Genomic DNA, 26,515 nt, shown 5'->3' on the forward strand with positions numbered 1-26,515 from the left:
GACACAGAGCTGGGACTCATGGTCTCAGCCAGCCATCTGCCTGGCCTAAAGTTCTGCTCTCCATCCTTAGGACCTGCTGGTGGCAAGATGGGGACTTTCTGAGCCATGATTAAGAGGAGCTCCTCCTCAACTGCCCTCTAGTCACAGCAAAGAATCAACCCACAGAGACAGAATAGCACGGTGCCTAGGCAGGCTTTCGTGCCAAAGTCACCTGGCCTCCCATCTCAGTTTACTTATCCCTGAGCCTTGATATCTTTTGGCCTCAGTTTCCTCAGCTATAAAGTGAAAATAAATAACACCGACTTCCTTAAACTCTCAGAAATTACCCTTAGTAATATTTTAACTGATATATCTCCTCAAACAAGGGAAACAAAAGAAAAAATAAACAAATGGGACTACATCAAACTAAAAAGGTTTTTCACAGCAAAGGAAACCATCAACAAAACAAAAAGACATCCTACTGAATGGGAGAAGATATTTGCCAATGATACATCTGATAAGGGGTCAATATCCAAAATTTATAAAGAATTCATACAACTCAACACCAAAAAAACAAACAATCCAATTAAAAAATGGGCAGAGACATGAATAGGCATTTCTCCACAGAGGACATGAAGGTGGCCAATAGACATATAAAAAGATGCTCAACGTCACTAATCATCAGAGAAATGCAAATAAAAACCACAATGAGATACCACCTCACTCCTGTCAGAATGGCTAATATCAATAAATAACAAACAAGTGTTGATGAGGGTGTGGAGAAAAGGGAACCCTCATGCACTGCTGGTGGGACTGCAAATTGGTACAGCCCCTATGGAAAACAGTTTGGAGATTCCTCAAAAAATTGAAAATAGAACTTCTTTATGACCCAGTAATTCCACTCCTGGGTATTTATCCAAAGAAATCAAAACACTAATTCAAAAAAAATCTGCATCCCTTTATTTACTGCAGCGCTATTTGCAATAGCCAAGATATGGAAATAACTGAAATGCTCATCAATAGACGACTGGATAAATAAAGGTGGTACATTTACACAATGGAGTATTATTCTCCCATAAAAAGAATGAAATCTTACCAATTACAACATGGATGGACCTAGAGGATATTATACTAAGTGAAACAAGTCAGACTAAGAAAGACAAATACCGTCTGATCTTATTTATAAGTGGAATCTAAAGAACAAAATAAATGAGCAAAGAAAACAGAAATAGACTCATAGGTACAGAGAACAAACTGATGGTTGCTAGATGAGAGGGGTTAGGGGATGAGGGAGGAGGTGAACAAATTAGAAAATACAAATTGGTAGTCATAAAATAGTCACAGGAACGTGAAATACAGTATGGGGAATATAATCAGTAATGTTGTGAAGACTTCGTAGGGTGTCAGATGGGCACTGGATTTGTTAGGGGGATCACTTCATAGATTATATAAATGCCTAACCATTGCACTGTACACCTGAAACTAATATGAAATAATATTGAATGTCAACTATAATTTACACACACACACACACACACACACACATATGAACAAATACCTAGTCACGGGATGTAAAGTACAGCATAGGGAATATAGTCAATGGTATTATAATTGCTATGTACGATGTCAGAGGGGTAGTAGACTTGGTGAGATTATCACTTTGTGAGGGGTGTAAATGTCTAATCATTATGTTGCTTTGTACACCTGACTCTAATAATTAAATTTAAAAAATAACACCTACTTCCTAAAGATCAAATACATTAATGCTAAATTACTAAGTAAAATGCCACATAGTAGGTACTCAAAAAATGGTAGCATAGTGCTCACAAGCGATGGGTTCTTAAATCCGCACTGACCATTGCTACAAGTCAGGGTGCCTGAGAAGCAGGTTGGGCCAGACCTGGAGGGGACACTGGTGAGAGTCCTGGGAGGCCTGTTGGTTCCTGAATTGCTCTTTCTCCAGCAAGAGAAAAATCAAGGTGCGAGTCTGGTGTAGGCTGAATTAGGGTGTGAAATGAAAGGCATTACTTAATCAAGCAAGTCAGCACAGCACCTGGAGATGTCAAAAGTAATCAGAAAAAAGATGGATCAAAAGTGACGCTGGCCTTTTCTTCATGTGGCTGACATGTAAGGTGAAAACCTGAGACCATGCTTGTCCCCCACAACCAGATTCAGTGTCGCTCCATACCACAGCTGGAGTGATTTCACTCCCTAGGGGGCATTTGGCAATGTCTAGAGACATTTTTAGTTGTCACAACTGGGGGTGGGGAGTACTACTAACATCAATAGGAAGAGGCCAGGGAGGCTATTGAACACCCTACCATGCACAGGACGGCCCCCACAACAAAGGATTATCCAGCCCCAAAATACCACCACGGCTGAGAACCCCTGCCCTGTGTTGACAAGACCAGTGAGCAAAGTGTTCACCCTTCTGCGTGTGCCTACTTTGTAGACAATGAATTGGAGACTGAAGTTCAGTGATTTGCCTGAGGTGGCACCACCACAAAAATGTACTGTCAGAAACGCCGGTCTCGGCTCCAATCTCATGCTCTTCCCATTACAGCACACAGACTCCCAGGGTGGAAAGCAGAACAGGAGAAAGCGCAGGTAAAGGAATATTTCAAAAGAAGATGTGACAAGACTTGGACACCAAATGTGGTCTAGAAAACACGAGAATACGGGGCGTCTGGCACTTAGAAAAGCAGACATAGAAGAGGCAGGAAAAAGAGCAGGTCAGTCACACATCAGTCAGGTCGAAATATCTAGCAAGGAGCTCGAAATACAAAACAGTACGGGGAGAAAACCGCAGGCTGCACATGCAGAGTTGGGGGTCTTACTCAGCTAGGTGAGAGCTGAATACAGGAGAGAATGGGAGAGGCCACAAGGTGCCCCAAGCTGAGGACCTGGTCACCTTACAGGAGGAGGAAAGGAGAAAGTGTCACACCGGAGAGGCCAAGGTAAAACCAGGAGGTGCAGGGACCCCTCCCCCAAGGCAGGAAGGAGTGCCATCATGGGATCTTGAAGAGCTGCAGAGGGTGGGGACAATAGAGACAGATGACCTCTGGGTTTAGTAATTAGGTTAACAGTCACAGGGTTGGTGGCACTTTCAGCAGCAGGTGGGGGTGAGGCGAGGCTGCCAGTCTAGAAACAAAGGAAATGTGGATGCCGGATGCCAGGAGCCACAAAGGTTGGGACTCCGTCGTCCATTTCTTAGCCACTCTCACCCCCACCCAGACCCCCTAGTTCCTAGATTTCTGTCCTCTCCCGAGCTGTGTTGTTTCCTGGGTAGACTGGTTTCTGGCATCCATAGTAACAACCTTCCTCTTCATATCCTATCTACCTTCTGGTCTCTGGAGAACAAAAGGGCCCCAGGCCTTCCAACTCTAGGAAGAATCCAGCCCACTCCTGGCCTGGGGAAGGGGGCAGACAAGGGAGCCTTCCTGCAGGGAGGGCCTGCAAACAAGGCCGGCTTTCAGAGCTGCCTTCTGGTATTCATATTCCCGTGGGTTCTCCAGTGGGAAGAGCAAGCAAGGCGTTCAGAGAAAGAAATAAGAAAGGTCATTATCTCCTCGGGGGCCCCCAGGGCTGGGCTGGGTGCGGCCCTGTGGTAATTAGACGGCAACTCCTGGATTTTGATTCTGCATTCTCAGAGGAAACCATGAAAAAGATGTGGGATACAGTTAGTTGAGGGGGCTTGGCTCAGCTCATACATCTTAAATATGCAAATCTCCTAACCCTCCTCCCTGCAGGTCCACAGGCCCAAGTGAAGATAAGCAGCAAGTCCTAGCAATTTAAAAAAGCTAAAACGAGGATCTTTCTCCCGCCTTAAATATTTAGTGGGGGGGAAACCAAAATTGGCCACTTTGCTATGAAAATTGGTCAAGCAATTTATCTTAATTACCATGTAATTGCTTTTAGTGTTTTGAGAGGAGGCAGTAGCTAAATGGCCCAGAAAGAGTATTTAGCATTTTATAATATGATTCCTTCCCACACACTAATGGTACTGCCTTCAGAATGGAATGGTGTGTGTGAGCAGTGAAGGACCATCATCTGCCCGGGGAGCCTCCCAGGATCTTCACCGTGGGATTCTGGGCTTTGGGGAACGTCTTCCAAAGGTTCTGCTACAAAGTCTTGTGTCACACACCCTCTGCTCGTTCATTCGGTGATTAGTTAGTGTCTTATAAGCGCCAAGTTCTAGGTGAAGCACCATGCAGACCAGACACGAATAAGACCTGATTTACCGGTCACAAGTGTTCAGAAATCAGACTGTGTGTAAAAACTTCTGCTTATCTCCAGTTGGGCCTGCAGAGAAAAGGGTTAGGAGGAGATCTGCATATTTAAGATGTTTAACCTGAGCCACTCCCCTTCAGCTAACTTGATCCTGCATCTTTTTCCAGGGTCAGCCCTGCCACTGACCAGCTGAGACACATAGGGCAAGTTACCTTAATTCTGAGAACCTCAGTTTCCTCGGGTGTCCAATGAGATACTAACAATTAACATTTAGGGTTCCCCCAAAATTCAGCCCTAACCCCCAGGACCTCAGAACGTGACTGTGTTTAGAGGGAGGGCCTCTGAAGAGGTGTTTAAGTTGAAATGAGGCCGTTCGGGTGGGCCCTGAGCCAATGTGACTAGTGTCCTCCTAAGGACACAGAGACAGCAGGGAGGTGAACACACAGAGAAACAGTCATGCAAGGACAGTGAGAAGGTGACCATCTGTAAGCCAAGGACACAGGTCTCAGAAGAAACCACACCTGCCAACACCTTGATCTTGGACTTCTAGCCTCCAGAACTGAGAGAAATATATTTCTGTTGCATGTATGGGTCACCCAGTTTGTAGTATTGTTATGGCAGCCCAAGCAAACTGTGTATCCTAAATAAAGTAACATCTGGACCATGGCAGGTACAGGAGGCGGGGATCATTAATAGAGGCCATTGTTACTATAGATTCCTGCTCCTAAGGTGCTTAAACCCTGATGGAAAAGACCAGAGAAAACAACAAACGACAGAAAAACTGCAGTCTCCTGTGCAGAAGTGCACCAGGTTTGGAGAGGACAGCCCTCGCTCAGAAGCAAGTAGGCTACACGGGGAGGGGGCATCCATTTGGGCACAGACGTGGCGCAGCTGGTCAGGCATTTGTGATGACACCCTCTGCTCATGTTTCTGTGCATTTGGGTCATGTACCACTTAACCCCAGCATAAGGGAGTTTCCCCCACCTGGATTAGTCCCTCCACTAACCAGACACAAAACCCAGTTACACACACGCTGACCATTGCTACGGCAGATCTCTTCTCTGGCTGCCCAAACGGGGCTACAGCCACAGGGACCACCTTCGAGGTGATCGGGGCTGTGTGCATACCCCAAATCAAATCCGTTTTGGTTTATCCGTGGCCAGGCCTACGCTGTTGCTGGCCACCAAGCTCGCCTGGAAATGTCCACATCACTGTGAATAGAGGCAGGAACCACTGACTTACAGAGAACAAAAGCAGGTTTGCTTTGATCCTGGCCACTCCCGGGAATGCCATGAATGTACACGCCTATAAATTTGTAACAACTTGAGCAATTCCAAAAATAAGGAAAGATTTTTAAAAATCATTTATTGAGGTCCTCCTTACAACCCAAATCTAGAAGATCAACATTTACTTGGGCTCTTAGTTTCAAATGCAGCTATCACACACAAAAACAATATTTGTGTCTCCAAGTCCACAGGGAGCTGTGTGTAAAATATTTGTGAATTTTATCGCATTTCAAAGGCCACTTTAAAGGCTTTAACAAAGCGTTTTGCACTGAGAGCAAAGTGTGATTCGAAATGTGTTTAAATGGATGCAAATGAATGGATTTGCCGACTGACATTCTTGGCAATGGGCATTAGCTTAGATCTCTACATCTTAACCTGGGGCGAATCTGTTTGCCAAGCCCGGGCAGCCAGGAGGCCAGTATTTGGGAGCTTTTGTTCCAACACTACTTCTCTCTGGCTCTGTAAGTTACAAGTCACTGCTAGCAAGTGGTTTCTAAGGTCCCTTCAAACTCTAACAATGTATGAAGATGAATTCTCCGAAAAGGGGGTCTACAGAGGAGCATATGTCTCCCTCACGACCCTTTCCTGCCTAAACTCTTTAGGACTCCAGCAACCATGCTTCAGGCTGGGAGTCTTCCAAAGACAGCCACAACAATATCTCCCATCTCACGTTCTAAAATGTTACCTTGTGCTCACCCCCTCCACTGGAGAGGGTGCCTCTATTTTCCCTCCCCTTAAATCTGGGTGGGCCTGTCATTGCTCTGATTAATACAATGTGGCAAACAATGTGACACTGTGACAATTTGGGGCATAGGCCTGAACTGACCTAAAAGCTGCCATTTCCTGCTTTTTAGAGCCCTGAGCCACCACATAAAAACCCAGGTTACAGCTTCTCTGTCCAACTTCTCTGCTGGACAGAGAGGCCACAAGGAGGGGCCACACTTAGAACCATGTTGGACATCCGCCACTTAAGCTGTCAGGGATTCCGGCCCCAGTGGTCATCTGACTCTAACTACATGAGAGACCTTAACCAAGAACCACCCAGCTGAGCCCAGTCAAGCCACTGAACCAGCAAAGATGATACTAATTGTGGTTCTAAGCCTCTACATGTTTTTGTGTATGGTAAAATATAAAGTTTACCCTTTTAACCATTTTTGAGTATGCAGTTCTGTGGCATTAAATACAGTCACATTGTTGCACAACCATCACCACCCTCCATCTCCAGAACTCCTTCATCTTCCCAAACTGAAACTCTATAGCCATTAAACACGAACTCCCTTTTACCCCTCCCTCAGCCCCTGGCCACCACCATTCTACTTTGTGTCTCTATGAATCTGACTACTCTAAGAACTTCATATAAGTAGAATATTCAGTATCTATCCCTTATGTGACTGGCTTATTTCACTTAGTATAGCATCACCAAAGTTCATCCATGCTGAAGCATGTGCCAGGATAGCCTTCCTTTTTAAGACTGAAAAACATTGCTCGTGTATACCACGTTCTGTTTCTCCACTCACCCATCAGTGAAAACCTCTACGTTTGGAGTAGGTATTCTACAGCAACAGATAATTGGAGCCATGGGCAATGCAGGCCTGGGACCGCAGAGCCAGGCTCTCGAGGCGCACGTCAGGACCGGGCAAGTCTGGCAGAGACGCAGAGCACCAGGGCAGTAACCCCCAGAGTAGGTGAGTGGCCAAGGATCCAGGCTAGCATTCCAATAGCAACTGTCACAGTGTGCTGGGTGTCTCCTGGGGCCTCCACTCCAGGCCGGGAGCAGCCCCAAGACAGGGGCTGGCTGGATCTTATCCATGCCAGGGTGCCCTACCCTGACACAAGCTAACGGGCCCAAAAAACTGTTCGGTGAATGAGTGAAAAGTGTCCCTGACACTGAAGCCAGGTTCCGACGTATCCCAGAGTTTCTTACAGTCTCCCTGTAGGGCAAGAACTGTGCCAAGGAAAGAACAGGAGAGCAGCTGCTTCTGGCCAGAAAGGAGAGGGGGAGGCGGCAGGCACAGGACGTTCTGACAGGGAAGAATTCACAGCCTGGCCCAGGCTTCCCAGGAAGCTCGGGATCTCCATCGAAGCACCCACCGGACCTAGGCAGCCCAGCAGGGACTTCATCTGGAAGTGAGGAGGCCGCATTCCGAAAGGTGTCCTGGGCATTGGTCTGAGCCAACAGGAGGAGGCCTCTGGGGGATCAGCCTTGCTCAGCTTGTGGGGCCCAATTCCCAGGGCTCAGGGTGGTAGAGACTCATGTGCCCATTATAGGGACAGTGGTAGGGCTTAGAGGGGCTCAGCGCTTGGTCATAGTACAGGTCGTGGGGCAAAATAAAGGGGACTTTTGCTGTGAGCTGAGTCACATATTTGAGCCCTGGCAGCTTTGGGACAGCAAACTTCCTTCATTGCAGGAGGACCCAGGTTGGCTGCACTATGAACCCATAACTCCTTTACCAAGGAAACCATTCTTCCTGCTGCTCTGCTCCACTGGCCACAGAACGCGGGTGCCCGACAGGTCAGGGTGCACCAGCGCATGGACAGGAATTCCAAATCTAAGACGAGGACCTGTTCCTGGGTGACTTAAAGAGTGAATGAGCATCACACAAATGCCCACTTGGGAGTTTAACAAAAAGGATTCAGACTGTGTTTCAACTCTGCATCTAGGTTTTCCAGCCTCTAAAGATTAAGTGAAACCTTGAGTAATAACTCCAAAGGCGTTTTCCCCTATTTCTTTTCAAAGCATACACCTTGAAGGTTAGGAACTGCTTGCTATGTGGAAAGCAGGTAGAAGCACCGGTAAAAGAACTCAGAAAACATGGATTTTGGACATGGCTCAGTTTTGAAGTAACTGTGGGACTTTGAGAAAACCAATTACCATCTTTGGACCTCAGTTTCCTAATCCATAAATGGAGGAAAATACTTCATATTCCTATTGGTTATGTGCATTAGTAAGAATATATGTCAGATAATATATAGATACACACACACACACAAGGTCCTCATAAGAAAAACTATAAATGTTAGAGATTTACTTATGTTCAGTAGGTGCTTGCTAACATTTGCTGAATAAATGGCCAAATAACTCAAGATTATAATAAGACCCAGATTTGAGGAGAGCAGGTCCCTCTCCAACTTCAGAATCCCCAGCTAGAGTAGGTCAGATCTTAGAAGGCCACCTGTCCCCCCAGGAGGCCAAGCCCAGCTCACCCATGTCTTAACAACCAACTCACCAAGCTGCACACTTCCCCCCCATCTGACCTTATATGCTCCCAATCTGCTGGAGTAGCATGATTTCCAGGGTCACAGCCTGCCCCACTGCACCTGCCCCACTGGCCCTGCCTCAGCTCCCACCTTCAAACATGGCATAAGACTGCTTCTTGGGCAAACTACCAAACCCAAGGTCTGGCCCCAGGGTCTCCCTTGCCTTTGACAGTGGATATTAACAATTCATTCACTTTTCCTAGTTTTCCGGAAGCACCGACCACATGGAAGCTTTGTGGACCAGGAGCTAGCATGAACGCTCAGGGCCTCCTTCCCCCACCCCAGGCCTGGACTCCACCCATGACCTCCACCTGCAAGACGAGGCTCATACGCGCTCTTCCACCTCAGAGGGCTCTGGGGAGCATCATGTAAAATGAAGAACCCAAAAGTTTCTTTGATAAATAGAAAGCACTCCATAAATTCTTTTGTTCTTTTCACTCCTGTTAGGTTATTTCAGTGTGGTCTCAGATTATGAATCTCCAGAAGACTGGGGTTGGCCTCTGGGGTAAATTATTTTGGTACGATGACCACACATGCAGAGAAAAGCTTACTGCACTTTGTGACTCCAGAGCTATGAGCAGATGTCGTGTGATCCCCAGGACTGGCTGAGACGGAAGTCAGGAAACCGGGTTCCGGAGTCCTGGGCTCTGCCAGTAAATTAAGCGCATCACTTAACCTCTCTGGACATTTTTCTTCATATGAACAATGGAACTGACAAGCCACCCACATTCCTATTCACCAGGAAACCAAGAAGGCAAAGAATTTGAAAAGAAAAACATTGAAAAGAAAAAACAAGTCGAAATGTTGTAGTATTCAGTGGGCATGGAGAGTTGAGAAAGAAGAGATGAAAAAAAAGGGAAAAACAAACAAAAGAGAAAGCATTTAAGATGAAATGGAGGCTCTTGGAGACAAGGATGGAATGCAAGGGAAGTTCCCAGTACAGAAAGTGTCCCTCAAGCCTGAGAGTCACTGTCTAGATTAGAAGATTTACCACAAAGGCATGTGAAGTTCAACTCCAGGGGAGAAAAATGGGTGGAAGGAAATAAAGTCTGTCCATCACTTGAGGTGGCATGAGCACATACCAGAGGAAGTGAGACTCATTACGCTTTGCTTTTACAGCTCAACTCAGATCGAGAAGATGAGGAATTAATAGATCCACTACCCGTAAAAATTGGGTAACATCCTGGCCCATGAGGGCCAATCCGGGGTGTTCCACTTTAAAGGGGAATTCAAAGCCTAAGGAGTGCCCAAAAGCTTGTCACCAGGACGGCAGGGTATGCTGAGACCACATCACAAAAGGAAGGTCTATGAAACATGAAAGTGTTTACCTAAATAAGATTTGGGGAGGTGATAAGAAGCAAAGGCTCTCCTAGAATCAGAAAAAAACTTTAGACATCATGTAGTCCAGCCTTCAGAGTTGAGGAATCTCTGATATCTCTCTGCTGAGGAATTAATCCAGCTGCTGCATAAACACTTCCAGTAGTGGAGACCTCATTACTTTATAAGCAAGTTCATCTCATTATCATCTGGACAGAATTAAACTCTTCTCCCTCCTATTAACCACGACTTAACTTCCTCCTGGCTTCCATCTATGCTGTGGAGGGACATAGACTAAGTCTAAATACTTTTCACCTGCCTGTCCTTCAGATAACTGAAGCTGGTCTTGATGCCTTGCACTGGGTCTTCCCACACTCTCCTGAGAAGGGATCCATTTTCAGCATACCACTAGCCAGCTCCCTTCTATGCTTCTTTCTTGGGTATCTCCAGCCAGCATTGACCTCACAGTGCCATCGGACTGACTGCTGTTCCTGCGTGACTCAGAGCATCTCACCTGGCCATGCCCTTGAGCCTGAGTCTTCTCTGCAACTAGGTCTTGGCTTCTTGCCGCAGTCTGGGCAAATTCTGGTCCATCTCTTGGTCTCAGCTTTACTGCTCTGCCCAGTCCTGCAGGGCTTGTCATGAACATGCACCATGACGAGGCCGAAAAATGAGTCCCAAATTCATGCCACTTAATGGTAAGCAGCTGGTCATTTGACTTTAGGCCCTCTAATCAAGAGATTGAATCTAGAATGTTCAACAGGCATTAAATACCCTTTCTAACACCTCATTTGACAGATGAGGAAACAGAGGTCCAAAGAGGTAAAATGATTCACTCAAGGAACGTAACTGAGAAAATGAACACAAACTCTGATCTTTGATTTTGCAGTCCACATTCTTTCTACTGTAATTAAGAGGAAGTGGGGCTACATTGTGGCTCTCTTCTTAGGACATTTTGGAGTAAATGTTCCATAGTTTGTATGTATGTGCATTTTATTCTTTCTTTGATTCAACAGACATCCACTAAGCTCCTACTATGTGCTTTATAAATACCCTCAGTTTTAAAGTAAGATTTAAAGTGAGCTTCGTATAAGGATCTACATCTTGGTGTGTGAACACGCATCTGTGTGTGAATTAATTCTTTCACGCATTCACTCAACGATGATAACTTAGCACCCTTAACACTACGCTACACACTGGTGAGTGGAAAACAAGTACAGTCCATTACCCTAGGGCATTCTCTGTCTAGCAGGGACAATTCTCAAATGTTACTGTGATACGGCCAAATACAGGGTATTGTGGTACTTAATTAAGCCAGATACTTAACTAAGATGGGTGCAGTGGTGGTGGTAGTGTACATAATTACGGAAGGGGGAATAGAGCTACCGGTCCTGGTGGTTTGAAAAGACCTCAAGAAGAGTGGGCTTCTCAGCTGAATCTTGAAGGCTGATAGGAATTGATCAAGCAGAACAGAATAGAGAGAGGTGTTTGTGCAAAGACAAGGAGGTAGGAGAGAGCCTGATTCTGCAGGAAGACGGTCATGGCTGCAGCCAGGAGTGAACATGGGTGATAAAGCGAAAAAGGCAGATAGGTGAGTACAGTACAGAAGCTCTTCCATATCATGCTAAGGAGTTTGATTTTATCCTAAAGGAAATAGGATTCTGTGAAAGTATTTAGAGAGAGAATAAACAGGATCAGATAAGAATTTTAGAAAGAAAGCTCTGGCAATGGAGGCTGGACTGGAAGGTGGGGAGCCGAGAGGCAGGGAAACCCGATAGGAAGCTATGCCAGGAACACAGGAAAGAAACCAGGGTTGAACCTGATGGCTCCTGCCCACATACACTTAGTTTTCAAGTCTGAAATATAAAGAGAGAAGAGATTGTTCTTCACGTACATCTCTCATGGCATGGGGCAATTTCCCCAAAGCTTTGTGGAGCTGTATCACCTTCATCATTCTCCACAGTGACTTGATGTCACCAGAAAAGAGATGTAGGTCGTAGCATCACAACCAATGGTGATGTGCCAGTGCCTCAAACCCAGCAGCCACTCAGTAAGTGGGGGCTGCATGAGCCCGCCACACATATCAAAAGGGGACGGGGACAGACAAGCTCTCAACAAAGGAAGGGCAGGGTGCCAGAAGCATGAAAAAGTCCAAGCCAGGCAACAAGTAAGAAGCAAGACAAACAAAAGTTCCAGGAGGGAAGGGGTTAAAAGAAACCGTTCTCCACAGGAGGAGGAACACAGCCAGCCTAAGAAAACCAATAAAGCCGCCAGCACCATCCCTGGTGGTGCCTCTGCTCCTTTCATTCTGTCTCCAGAGGCAGCGTGCAGTTGGGGTAGCCCATGCAGTGCCCTCCTGAGAATCCCGGGAAAGCACTCCCTCTGGCCACACAGACAACAGGCATGCCACGAGGGGTGGAGTTTGCAGCAGGCTTCCCACCATGAGTGGCCAAAGCCCGTGTGCACGTGTGGAGGGGCATGTGTAAGCAGTTAAGTATGAACATCTGGTCGGAGACCAGGCTGGGTGGGGACAAGGCAGATCCTGACAAGCAGGAGCTGGGTAAACCCCATCACGTGTGGTACAGAGCCATTCTCACAGGGAGTTTACAGTCAGTCAAAAGACGAAGGATAAAGGGAATGAGGTAGGAAGCTTAAACTAACAATTTCCTTCCTTAAGAGGTTGGGGGAGGAATGCTCATCTAGGCGAGTCTGAGCCTTTTTACAACTGAAGGATTCTGACATGATCACCCAGTTCCCAGGAAAGCCTGATCTTTTTTTTTCAACCAAGATAATTTTTCTGAAAATCAGGAGCACCTGACGGCTAGTGTGCTACTTAGAATGACCCCAACTAGCAGCTTCCACTGAATCCAAGACTAGCAAAGGAACTGGCAATTTTCACAAAATTTATGAGGTTCTGCTTCAAGCCACAAATGAACAACAGGCCTGGAGATGCATTAGGTGAGGTTCTCAGTTGTAAAGATGTGAGATTAAAACATTTCTATGTTTGTATTAACGCTAAACTGAAGCCAACAAAAAGAGCAAGGTTTGTAGCACCCATTACCTTCCTCTAGGCTCTCTAAATTGGCCTTGGATATGAGTTACCATGAGCTAAGGGAAAAAAAACGTTCAAAGGAATGAACAGAGGCCAATGTGTCAGCCCTCTCTCCGAATTTCTGGGCCACGGCTGTTTTAAATTAGATTCTCAGTGCTGCTTCCATGAAACATTTGGCGTAGGTCTACAATGGAAAAGTTATTTTTGTGCTCCAAGCCACAGATATATTTATATGGAGGCACATCCATAATTCCAATTATGTTTTGTTTTCATGATGCTCTTTTCCCCTCCTTAAGAACAGTCATAGCTATCATTATTATTTCTGATAAGGCACCTGCAAAGAGTTCTAGGCCATACAGATTCCACAGGACCCAGACACGATTGTTGTAAAACAGGCAGAGTTTTAGGTCTTGAGAAATCCACAAGGAATACCTTCAGTTCTTCTACCCACTATGGCCGCCTCTTCTTTATCAATTCCCTTCCTCTACCTGCCTCTCAGGGCCTTCACGATCCCTCCTGGGGAAACCCAATCCCGGAAGGAGTGCTAGCTGTTATTTACTCCTTATATTTGGTCTCTGGGATGTTTGCATTTAAAATGTTATCTGCAATAATGAAATAAAGGGTTTTTATCTTCTTAAAGGAAGGAACACCAACAAATAAAGCAAAGAGATATTTCTGGTTAAGGGGCATAGTTCTTAAATAACAACATAATTATTCCATAGAATGGTTGATCAGTAGACTGGGAGGGCTACTAAGGGGTGGTACAGGTTCAAAATCAGAATAGTGGTTCAAAAGCTTCAAGGAGATTCATCCAAGAGAAATCAAAATTGATTACCAAGAAAACATAAGATATTAAGAGGTGTACCCACGGCCTCTTCCTAGAGGTCTTTCTGATAAGACCTTCTGATAAGCACAATCTTGGTTTGAAAGAAAGAGCAGGGGAGAGGAGATGATGGGGAAGAGTAGCACTTGTGAGCACTAACATATGCCCTGTACTAGGCCTATCTCATTTCCTGCTATCTCAATCTTCTGAACAATTTTGGGGGGGTAGGTTTATTATTACTGTTGTATAGAGAATGAAACAGCCTCAGAAATGTGAAATAACTTGCCTAAGGCCACTGCTATGGTCTGAATGTTTGTGTCCCCTCACAATTCATGTTGAAATCCTACCCCCCAAGTGATGGTATTAGGAGGTGGGGCCTTTGGGAGGTGATTAGATCAGAGGGTGGCGCCCTCATGAGTGGGATTAGTGCTCTTATAAAACAGGTGTTAATAAGAGAGTAAGCTCACCCCGTCCACCATGTGAGCACATAGAAAGAAGATGGCTCTCTGCAACCCGAAATAGGGTCCTCAGTAGAATCCGCATCTTGGGCTTCCAGTCTCAGAACTGTAAAAAATCCATTCTTGCTGTTTATAAGCTATCCGGGCTGTGGTACTCTGTGATAGCAACCCAAACATACTAAGATAGCCACACATCTAGTTAGTGGCAAAGCTTGGATTCAAACCCAGACCTGCCTGACTCCGAAGTCCATTTCTTTTCCATTATCACATAGGGCTGATGTGAGGGCCAGAGGAGAAGGCCAAGGACGATTGCTGGTTTAGTTTCCTTAAAAGAACAGAGATTGTTGGGAGGGTACGGGAAAGATATGTTTGTGTAGAGTTCTTTATGTCCGATAAACAGGCTTTGCTGATATCCATCAACATTCCCAGAGATGCTGTCAACCACAAGGAAAGAATCAATTGTTCAATGTAAACTTCTCTGCAGCGATAGAGACACAAGTAAACACACATATGCCAGTAGAGAGAGAGCATTGTCTCCATGACCAAAGAGGATGTGAGTTAGGATACTAGTTTGTTATAAGAAGGTTTTACACCATGACAGGGAATCTAAAGGACAGCATCCGGGGACTGGAGCAGTGTGTTTGGGAAATTCAGATCCCTTCTGAACTGAGAACATGGCAACAGATACAGAGCGAGAGGCCACTCCACCCGTGCAGAGTCCCCCTGTGACGGTGGTGTGAGCACATAGCACTTTCAGGGCCTCTTCCCCGCTGCACTCACTCAGCAACAGTGTAGTGCACATCCAGGAGCTAAAGTATATGGATTTGCTTACTTGTGTTCTATTTTACGTATACTAAAATAAAATACACTTTAAAATCAGTAGTTAAAAGCCTCAGTCAACATGGGGGATTGGGTTGCCACAAGAAATTACCCCTTCCAATCCAAACACTTCAAAACACTTAACAAAAATATGACAACAAAAAATATTATATAAAACACAGATAAAATAGAAACGTCCAGATCCCAGAAATATAGAGAAGTTAAAGTTAGATTAATGAGTGGGAGTTGAAGCCAAGGGGCTCATGGTACAATCCAGACCAGCTGGAGGCCTGAAGGGCTGGGGGCTATTTTAATGACATGCATGCAGTGAGGGGAGTCCAGGTGATGGCTACCTTATGCCAGGAGCTGTTAGTGAAGCACTTACATAAGGCAGGAAGTGATAAAGGGTTGCTTCATTAGTGAAACAGGTCTGGAGAAACATCATCTGCCAATCTGAGGAAACCACAAGAAAGCCCGTCATCTGCTTGAGCAAAGAACAGAAAATGAGCTAAAAAATTTGAAATCCAGTCTACAACACAATGCAAGAACAAGGTTCAAATGTATACTTTCAGGTTGTTCAGGGACTGTATGCCAAGAAATTAACAAAAATGCTAGTTGGAATAGGTAAATGCAAGAGCACCAGGAGAAGCAAATGTGAAATTGCTTCACAAGGATGTTCTAACATCTGCAGAAATAGGGTTTCTACAGAAAACAACTCCTGATAATGATATAAAACACAAGAGAAAATGAATCATTGTAAAGTCAGAAGTGGAGAAAACAAATAATCCAAAGTGTATTTAAAATGTTGACTGAGATACAAAAAGGATTTGAAATTATAAGGCAAAGAGATCATATTAAAAAAAGATACAGGAAGATACCAAGTACCAAATAAGAATTCTATAAATAAACAAAATTTACACATTGAATTAAAAAAAAAAACACAAAACCAATGGATGGGTTGAACAGCAGACTAAAGACAACTGAAGAAAAATTAATAAATTGGAAAACAGTACCAAAAAAAAACACTCAGAGTACAGTTGAGAGATATAAAGACATATAAGAAAGAGAAACCTCAGACACATTAGACATAGAAGATAAAATGAGAAGGAGATTAAATATTTGCTGGATAGATGTTCCAAAAGGAGAGAACAGAGTATGCGGGACCTAATATGAGGGGAGGGGCTTTTGTTTCTCATGTTCATTCCAATACCTCTAGCACCTAGAAGCATTCCTGACATATGGTAAATGCTCAATAATTATTTTAAAATAAATTTGTAGAGACAACTGAGAAACCTTTAGATGTGAAAATACAGATGAGTCTTCAGATTAAAGGAGCACACTCAATTCCAAGTAGGGTATATAAATATAGACTAGACCTGGACACATCATAATGAAAAGGCAAAATATGAAAGAAAGAAAAATCAGCCAGAAAATCTCCAAGGGAGAAAAATAGACTACTGATACAAGAATGACAGACTGAAAAGATGTTTCTCAAAAGGAAGAACTGAGACAAGAAGACAGTGGAATAATAACTTACAAAATGCTGAGAGACAATATCTACTTAGAATTCTATACGATGATAAACTATCTTTCAAGAGTGACATGCAATAAAGACATTTTCAAAATGCAACAAAACCAAAAATACCCACAAGATGGAGCATATTACAACTGTAGATCTGCACTGAAAAAATGATCAATGTGAAGAAAACAAACCCAGAAGTAAGGAATGGTATGCAAGAGACAATATTGAGACAAGAAACTGGCAAAGCTAAATAAATTATGACTGTAAAAAAAAAAAGAAAATTAGGGATAACAATAGAAATGATTAAATGCAGGGATGCAGGACTGTACACAATGTGGGATTACGTCACTAAACCACAATAACCAGGATGACGGGAAGATGCGAAGATTGGACTTAACACCATTTCAGGCCACTGCACTGAGGAGAGGTAAACAGAGAAATTGATTCACTTTAAATTGTGTTTAATAAACACGTGTTAAAATTTTAAGGATAACTACTGAATGAATACAGTAGAATTTATGTCTTTCAAAACAGTTGGCAGAAAAAAAAGTAGAAATGTACAAAACTTGATCAATCTAAAGAAAACTATGAAAAAAGGAATAAAAGAAGCAACAAAAAATGGTAAATGGGAAATATAAGAACTTCAGAGAACAGAAAGAGGTCAAAAATATATATACAATTGCAAAGAATGTAAAAATTTAAACTCGATTATTTAAAAAGACTGATTTTCAGGGCCAGCATCATGAACAATACAGTAACTATCTGGACCAGGAAGTTTATGACCAATCGACTACTTCAACAGAAACAAACGGTCATCGATGTTCTTCACCTTGGGAAAGCAACAGTACCTAAGACAGGAATTCTGGAAAAACTAGCCAAAGTGCACAAGACCACACCAAATGTTATCTTTGTATTTGGATTCAGAACCCATTTCGGTGGTGGCAAGACAACTGGCTTTGGCATGATTTATGATTCCTGGGATTACGCAAAGAAAAACGAAACCAAACACAGACTTGCAAGACATGGCTTGTATGAGAAGAAAAAGACCTGAAGAAAACAGTGAAAGGAACACAAGAACAGAAAAGGTTTGGGGGATTGCAAAGGTCAATGTTGGCGCTGGCAAAAAGTGAGGTGGAGATTGAATGACAGAAGGAGTAAAGATTCATCAGTGACTTTGTGGTGATTGAGCAGATTTTTCATGAGAGGACTAATAAACTAAGAACTTTAATAAATAAACAAACAAACAAACAGATTTTCAGGTTAAAATAAAAAAGAAAATGAAGCTATATGTAAATGCTGTTTCTAAGATTCACATTTAAAGCAAAATTGCAGAGAAGATAATATAATAAAAAAAGACACACAAAAACATCCATGGAAAATAAATCCAAAAGGAAGTAGGTGTAGGTGTAGCAATATTAATATCAGACAAAATAGAATTTAGGCCAAAAGCTTTAATAGATATGAAAGAGGACAGTACCTGCATATATAATAAATTCATCCAAAAGAAATAATAATCACGAATTTGCATAAACACTGATGGATTGCAAGGAGAAACTGACAAATCCACAATCAGAGTGGGAATTGTAATATTCCTTTCTCAGAAACAGAAGGGAACTCAGAAAGCAGGCCAAAATATCAGGAATGATATGAAAAATTTAAAAAACAGTTAAAAAAAACTATACTGAATATTTTTCTTAATCATTAAAATGGCTTTGAAATTTTTTTTAAAAAGCACATTAAAATTATTTAAACTAAAAAATATATATATGTACAGAAAAAAGAAAACACAGTTAATTAGTGTGACCTATTAGATTAATATAGAATTCTGCACCCATCGAGTAGTAAATATATTTTTCTTGTAAAGCACACTTGAACCATTTGGACAAATTGTTTACGTAATTGGACCTAAAGGAAGTCCTAACACAGAATTGCTATTATACAGACCATGTTCTTTACAAAATGCAACTGAATTAGAAATCAACAATAATTTAAAGAAAGTTAAAGTTTTTTAAGAAGCTGAAAATGTAAATTTTCAAAACGAAACAAAATGAAAAATGCCCACAAGACTGAGTTAGAAAGGAAATTTAAAAAGTACAAAATATTTACAGCCAAATGGTAATGAATGTACACACATCAAAACTTGTATGATGTGGCTAAAGCAGTACTTACAGATAACTTGGTGGCCTTAAAATGCATTTATTGGAAAGCAAAAAATAAATAAGCTAGGACTCAACTCAAATAGCTAGAAATGACAGAATCATACAGATAAGAGGGAAAAAATGAAAATCAAAAAGTATAGATACGAAAGAAGTTGATTATAACAAAAGACTAATTAAGCAGACCTCTATATTGAGAAAATGAAAGTTCACCCAAATAATATTACAATGAAAAATGGAACATAAGATACAGGCAATATTTATAAAAACCATAAAAGAAAATTATGAGTAACTTTATGCTAATAAATCTGAGAATACATGAAATAGATTATCTAAACAATTATCAAAACTGAATCAAAAAGAAACAGAAACCCAAATTCATCAATAATCATTAATAAAATTGAATTGTCTAAAACTTGAGACACCAACCCTTTGTAAGCAATGTATTTTACAATACATTGTACAAACATTTTAAGGAACAGATAGTCTTTATCTCTTACAAACTGTTTAAGAAAATATACATATGAAAGAGGAAAAGCTACCCAACTTCTTTAATGGGGCTAATATAAACTTGACAACAAACACTAGAGAAACAATATTTTTTTAAAAGAGAAAATTATAGACCAATTGTTTCACTTATGAACATTTGCAAAAACCCTAACTGAAGTACTAGCAAATGATATCCCATAGAATATAAGAACATCGGGACATGTAAGTATATACCCGGGGTGCCCAAAAAATGTATACAAGTGGACACTTAGGTCAGCATTGCTCAAGCAGTAGTTTGCCATAATCAGACGTGTCTAGATGCTGATGGTAACCACTCTGAGCACCTCTTGTAATTGCAGAAGTCAAACGTGACTTGTATTCATCTTTTGTTATCAGTGTATACTGAGTATTACAATTTTAATAGTTTTTTCCTTTCTCAAAATGTGTATACTTTTTTTGACACCCTTTGTGTGTATGTATGTGTGTGTGTGTATATATATATGCAAGTATGTCTAAATATAATTAAATATACTCATAATATTTAACACATAATATTAAGAAAGAAAAATACATGATCATCTCGTAATTCACATAAAAACATTAAGGCATTACATAAAATTAACACTCAGTCATGACAAAACTTTTAAAATAATATTAATATTAATATTAATTAACAGGAAAAGTCCTTAATTTAATAAAGAACATATACCAAAACCTTAAGCAAACTTCATGCTTAATGGAAAATCTTTAAGAGCCCTAACTGAAGCTAGTAAGAAGCAAGGAGCTGCCATCAGTTTCTATTAAACATACTCAAGGATCTATCCAATGCAATGATACAAAAGATATGAGTCACAGGGAAAAGACAAATTATTGTTTTGTGATTGTCTACCTGGAAAATTCAAGAATATCTACATACAGATGCTTAGATCAAGAGAAGTTAGCTGGGATGCTGGATACAAGCTCAAAATTCGAAATCAGAATGTCTCTATAGGTCAGCAAATAACCAATCTGAAAATATAGTAAGAAATAAAGATATTTAAAATATCAACCAAGCCTATAGGAAATAAATACAAGTTGGGTAAGACATTTATAGGGAAAATTACCTGAATAAAAGGAGAAGACCCAATATTGTAAAGGTGTCAGTTCTCCTGGAGTATATATTGAATACAATTTTAATAAAAATCCCAGCAGGATTTTGTGTGTGTGTGTGTGTGTATGTGTGTGTGTGTGTGTGTGTGTCTGTGCATGTACAACTAGATGAACTAACATTTAGATGAACCAGTAAAATGCAAGAAAGCCAAGAAATTCTGAAAAAATATAAAAGTATTTGTAATAGTTAACAATTCCTGTGTGCTTCCTTACATGGCAGGCACTAGTCTAACATTTTGCATACATTACCTCCTCACAATCACCCCTGAAGTGGATACTATGATCTATTTTATAGACAAGGAGATTGAGTAATTTGCCCAAAGTTACTTGGTACTACTCTTAGGAGCAGCAACAGATGCAGGAAGATAATGGTATGTGTAATATCTTCCAAGTACAGAGGGGAAATAATTGTGAGTCCAGAATTATACAGTCACACACTCATTTGTAACAGCAAAATAAAGACATTTTCAGGAATACAAATACTTTGTTTACCAAAAACCTTATGAAAGAACTTCTAAATTTGGGTTGACATGAAGAAAAATTAACTCAGAAGGAAGAAGTGCGCTATCAGAAGTAACTGCCTCCAAAATGCATTGAATGCATAAAACAAAAAAATGTCAGGTAGGTAAGAAAATTGGGACTCAAAGAAAAGTATAGATAGGAAATATAAGGTGTATAATAATGTTATTAGTTATTGAAAAATAGAGGCTGTCAAGTCCTATACCTACTCTAGAAGTTGGCCACTGAATGGGCTCTGCTTCCTTTGGCCAAATAAGAATTAGAAAACGTCAACAAAAGGATTCACAGCATTCACAAAACAAAACAAACAAGTTGCTCACAAGACCTTCTCTTGGCACTGTGAGACCAGAAAGACATTTCTCATGTTTAAACGGCTACAAGATCTGGGACATTGGTCCAAGTATGATAATTTGGGGAAAAAGTCCTTGACTCTCATAATTTTTGTTTCCATAAAAAGTTGATTTAGAAGCATCAGCCTTTCAGCAATTTCTTCCTTGATGACTAGACGAGATAAAGCCTCCTTTTTAAGGCATGTCATTTGAATGATCAGGTGTTTTAAACTTACATATTTGTGTTTTTCCAAGACCCATCAGCTCCAAGTCAAGTAGTTGTTTCAATCTAGTTGTCTGAATGATCAGGTGTTTTAGAAAAGCCCATCCTTCTGGGATCTTTAGGTGTATTTTCGGAAGAGGATGGATAAAGGTGACCTCTGGGGGCCTGGTTGCCTGTGAGGGCACATGGTGGTACAAGATGGGTGCATTTTTTCCAGAGCTACCCCAGAATCACTCACACTGAATATTTCCACCTCCACTAAACCAGTTCATCTTGCCAACACATGGGATCACCCACATAGCTAGACTTCTAAAAAATAGTTTGTTACTGTGTTTTCGCAGTAACAAGCATTAAGAAGCAATAAGCTTCTTTCTCCTTCCTGTTACATGGTAAATCCTTGACCTTCCTATTCTGACATCCCATGTAACATTTAGGTAAATGGGAGCCTGGGAACTTTCCCTGCTTCTCCTACCCATCACACTCCTCTGACAATGCCAAGAACAATTGTCATGCAGGACGACAGCCTGTGGGGTCTCTGTTCCAGCTCCCCAAACAAGAACGCAGGATGTGGCTAGGCCAAAAAGGAACACCCACGGAGCCATAGGTAGGGGAGCGTGGGGACAAAGCCCCAAAAAGCAGTTTCCAGGCTCTCGGCCTCACATAGAAAGGTGCTGGCTCGGGTAGTAAATGGCCATCAGCTGTGGCTAGTTGGCCGTCAGCTGTAACCCGTAAGCCACTGGCCACTAATATAACTGCTGTGGCTACGCTAGCAGAAAAAAATGGGGACTAGCAAGAAGATGGTGGTTGGCAAGCGCGGACTGCTGTTAGGACAGCAGGTTGCAGATTATGTAGATCCTGCTTCCTGTGTCTCCAGCCCAGCCACCAGCGAGAATATATTGGTTTGACTCCCCTATCTATGGCTCTGTTGGGGTTCCTTTTTGACCTCACCATATCCTGCGTTCTTATGTGGGGAGCGGGGAGCTGAGACCTGGCCAGACGCCCTGCACGACAGGGAGTCACACCACTATAGTCTCACTGGAGGCTGGATTCACACGATGTGCGACCTGCTGTCCGCTTTTCTGCCAACCGACCGACTCCCCTTACCAACTGTAATCCACAGGGCTAGCTGCAATCTGCGGTTGCTGACTCAGCCACCATCTTCTTGCTAGCTCCCATTTTGTTGCTAGCGTAGCCACAGCAGTTATATTAGTGGCCAATGGCTCACTGGTTACAGCTGACGGCCAACTAGCCACAGCTGATGGTCATCCAATCACAGTTGATGGCCATTTACTACCCGAGTGAGCACCTTTCCACATGAGGCTGAGAGCCTGGAAACTGCTCTCTGGGGCTCTGTCCCCACAACAATGTAAGCCCATACTGGCAGGGCTCAGAAAACAAAGTTTGACTGATCTACTTTAAAAATCCTGCCTTCTACCAGGACTCCTCCAGAATCCCATGGGGTTCCTGGAACGCCAAGTTGGCTGGGAAGCCTCCGAGGAATTCTGGATGCTTATTTATGAGCACAGCAGCCTCCCAAGGGAAGGTGAGATACTTCTGGCTATATCTGAAGCAATTCCCAAGGACTTCTAAAGAGAAGTGACAGTGGGAGATGGGAGAGATGGGAGGCAGAGGCATTTTACAATTAATCAAAATATCAGTTCTTAGTAAAGGACAAAATACTTCCCCTTCCTTTTTTTATTTTTTCTTATAATTAAAATCATAATAATGCCTATGCAGAGAGATGGTAGACAGAGGATTGAGATGCAGACTTTGGCCACTGACCTGAATTCAAGATTTGATTCTAGCACATAGTGGCCATGTGACCTTGGCAAGTTACCCTTTGATTCTAGTTTCTGAATCTCATATCATGAGAATAATGATCGTGTATATCTAAAAGAGTTTCAAAATGAACTACCTTATGTATGTGTTTTCCACTTATGAAATCTTAGCTGTTACTATTGTAAAAAAGTTGAGAAATACAGGCAAGCACAAAGAAAATCAAAAGCACCTATAATCCCACCATCCATTTCAATGCATATATACATAATTCCAATATTTTTGGATGGATTTTCAAAGACTCAGATTACAGTGCTTTCTATTTCATAACTTGCTTTTAACATTTAACACCATACCCTAAGCAGGTCCTATGTAATTCAGTATTCTTGTACAACATGATTTTAAAAGGCCACATCCTTTTCCTATAGGTTACTTGACTTCTTAATGACCGCTGCCCTCCTTCCTCTCATAGGCCCCACATTTGATGTATTTACAACTCACCTGACTCATCCACATGATAATTGGCTGCTTTCCATTGGCTCACTGGGGATGCAGCCTTCAGTCTCACCATCCAGAACACCTGCTCCTTGGGTAAAGGACACTGTGCTAGCCCGCAGTATATCCCCAACGTCCAGAGCAGCCTACCTGACTGGAGCTGTACAGCAAACCCTTGTGACTAATGGCAAACCACCCAGTTTAATAAGATTCCATAAGGTGTGCAAAACCTGAACAAGGCAGAAGGTGATTTCTCGCCAAAAACGCATAAGGTTGACTTCTGGGCTATTAAATACACTATTAAAAAGTCTCAGGAAGAGAAAGAGACTGAAGATTTTTATCTTGAGTGCACTGTGTTTCTAAGCAAGAGGGCCAAACAAGTTCAAAACTGAAGTACTTTCTTTTTGAATGGAAGTCACAACACTTAACTTTATCAATGACATTTTGAGACCACGGTAAAACCTTACTAATTCATACAAATGGGGAGTTGTCAAACTGAATCAGCAGAGAAAAACGCATTACATCCTTTTTTTAAAATAAAGGAGTTTATTTCCAGTGAACTTCGTTTAAAAAAAAAAATCTTTATTTCCATATAGTTCAATACATTGACCTGTTTTGATGGGCTGTTCAGAATCTGATCTGATACACATGTTAAAGCCACTCTTATTGTTTGTACAGAAATGGGAATGGCTAAAATTCTTGAGAACAGAGTTCTCCCTAAAAATAATAAAAGTTCAAAGCCCGCCTGTGAGCCTGCTTACAAAGCTCACTCCTTAGAAAAGCCTTTACTTCCTAGGTCATGTGGAAGCAAACCCCAGCTATGGCTGTCCCCTGTTGCCCCATTTCTGAGTGAGTGGGAAGAGGCTTGCAGTATCAACCCAGAGAAATCCCTTAAAAATAAAAATAAAAAAATATGTGGATTCCAGACTTGACCTGTCCAGACCCATCTGAGAATTAACAAGCTCCTTCTAAGCACCCAGAGAACTAGGCCTGTCATGGAAACACTGATTCAACCATAATGAGAACAGACATAAAACCACACAAATGAACTAAACATTCTTCTACCCAATCAGAATCAAGTTGAAGCAACAGTCTCAGGGGTAAAACAAGTGAGGCAGTTTTTTCTTTGTGGTCCTGCTCAGTTAGCCTCTTCCATTGCCTTGTTTTCACAACTCCTGTTTATGAGAAAGTGGGAGTGGGGAATGGAGAGCTAGCAGGAGGGGAGAGAAATGCAGAGGGAGTATGCCAGGCTGAGGAATGCCAACAAACACTGCGGTTTCTGTCAGGCAAATTAAACTTCTAGCCTGGGGGAGGCCATAATGATCTGTTTGAGGTAGTCTGAGAACAAGTTTTACTGAACTCCCGTCTCCCACTAAAACGGTTATGAGTGGAATGAAGTCTTTACTTTCCAAAGATCAAGTTCTGCACAGTATTTTTAGCACGTATTGTTTTTATCTTTCTTCTTTTTCTTTATTATTTTTTCTTGGGTTCTTTTTTTCCCCCCAGAATTAGAAAGGCTAACTATGTGAAGTATCATTGCTATTGGAAGAAAACAGAGTTGGAGAGATTTTTTTTTTAAAAGATGCCCAACCAACACAAACAGTAAAATCCTAAGGAATATACAGTGTTTAATTTCCCCTTGGACCCAAAAGGTGCAGTGTGTGGGTGCTGGAGTCCCTACACCAAATCCCAGTGACCCCATTCCTGCTGGAAATGTCTGGGCTACTGTGGAGGCCGCCGTGGCTGTAGCCCCTTGGCCTGGCTTATCGCCTTCTAGGGCTGCAGAGAACCCCAGGCTGGAGACACCAGCTGTAGCCAGAGCCTAGAGGACACAGCAAAGGGGGTGAGGGGGTGGCAGCAGCACGAATAACGGGAGCCAGGAAAAAGGAAGGTGAGAGTCCTGGAGGTGGGATGCTCCAGACCCCCCAGGGAGGATAAAGGTCCCAGGCTGGTGACTCAGGTCAGGAAGGCCGGAGCGCGCGTGGGTTTGTACGAGTCCCACCCCCCCACACCACCCCCCTTCGGAACCGAGTCTAGATTCTTTTCTTTGCTCTTGGAGTTTTCTTTCTCTTTAGACCAGGACCCAGCACCAGAGCTGAGATGCGGAGGGGAAGCCCCGTCGGGGACACCCCTCAGGCCCTGAGCGGCTCCGGGGCAGCGAGCGCGGTGTAGGGGAGACCCCGCACAGCGCGCCCGGCGTCGGGCCAGCAGCACAGGAGATGCCCACGTTCCAGGGCGCCCACCCGCAAACTTCCCCCCACCCTGCAGAGCGGGCTCCCCACGCCTTCCCGTCTGTCCCCTGGGGCTGCTCACTCACGGGCAGTGGCGCTGGGGCTCCGACTCTGGCCGCCGCCATCCACACCGGGAGGAGGGGTGGGAGGAAGAGGGAAAGAGGCGGGGGAGAAGGGGGCGGAGGGGGAGGGCCGGGAGCCCGCTGGAGGGGAGGGGCGGGGAGGGCCCGCCACTCCTCAGAGACTCCTCTCCGATCCCTACCCAACCCTCTGCTCGGTCCCCTGCCGGACCCCCGTTCTCTCCTCACTCTCTTCCCGCCCTGGATGCCCCAAAGTTTTTCTGGTGGTGTCAGATTCTCCATTCTTCCTTCCCGAGTCTCCAGCCCCCAATGTGGGGGGAGGGG

General features: G+C 43.0%; 1 protein-coding gene across 2 annotated transcripts in view; it reads right to left on the bottom strand.

The window, feature by feature from the left end:
- The window catches only part of STON1 (stonin 1), a 52,947-nt gene extending 26,689 nt beyond the window's left edge, over nucleotides 1-26,258 (bottom strand). The window contains exon 1 of one of the 2 annotated variants that reach the window (XR_013994663.1): nucleotides 26,198-26,249. The gene's annotated coding sequence lies outside the window, so the exon portion shown is untranslated. Of the gene's footprint in view, nucleotides 1-26,197 lie in introns of both variants that reach the window. The other variant, XM_081069157.1, reaches the window with a different exon arrangement.
- Between the last annotated feature and the right edge of the window lie 257 nt (nucleotides 26,259-26,515).

The sequence above is a fragment of the Rhinolophus hipposideros genome (genome assembly GCF_964194185.1).
Source record: "Rhinolophus hipposideros genome assembly, chromosome: 12".
NCBI lineage: Eukaryota > Metazoa > Chordata > Mammalia > Chiroptera > Rhinolophidae > Rhinolophus > Rhinolophus hipposideros.